Source organism: Haliaeetus leucocephalus, unplaced genomic scaffold (assembly GCF_000737465.1).
Source record: "Haliaeetus leucocephalus isolate CR32 unplaced genomic scaffold, Haliaeetus_leucocephalus-4.0 Scaffold217, whole genome shotgun sequence".
NCBI classification, from domain to species: domain Eukaryota; kingdom Metazoa; phylum Chordata; class Aves; order Accipitriformes; family Accipitridae; genus Haliaeetus; species Haliaeetus leucocephalus.
This window is the reverse complement of record NW_010972653.1, coordinates 11,900,891-11,901,241: the sequence shown is the minus strand read 5'-3', so window position 1 is coordinate 11,901,241 and position 351 is coordinate 11,900,891.

Below are 351 nucleotides of genomic sequence, written 5' to 3'. Positions count from 1 at the left end.
CTGAGGCGGGCGGGAAGGGCAGCGGGCGGAGGCGGCCTGGGCCGGTTGTCTGTGTGAGGAGCTGTTCCAATCCGCCATCAAATTACCGCGGTCGTATTCGAGGGCCTCGAAGGACGTGGGTTAAAGCTCGTCAGTCCCCTGAAGCCTCCCCAGGTTTTCTGCAGCGCCCGCTTGTCGCTGCGCGGGGGGTCGGGGGGGGCTGGTGGCGCACGGAGCTGGCGCTCTCTCCGCCTCCGAAGATTCGTCCCGGCTCGTTGCAGAGGATGGGACACTCTCCGCTGGAGCAGGAAGGCTGTGCGTTACCTCTTCAAAACGCCGGCGACCCCAACGGCGCCGCGGGGCCGCCTGTCT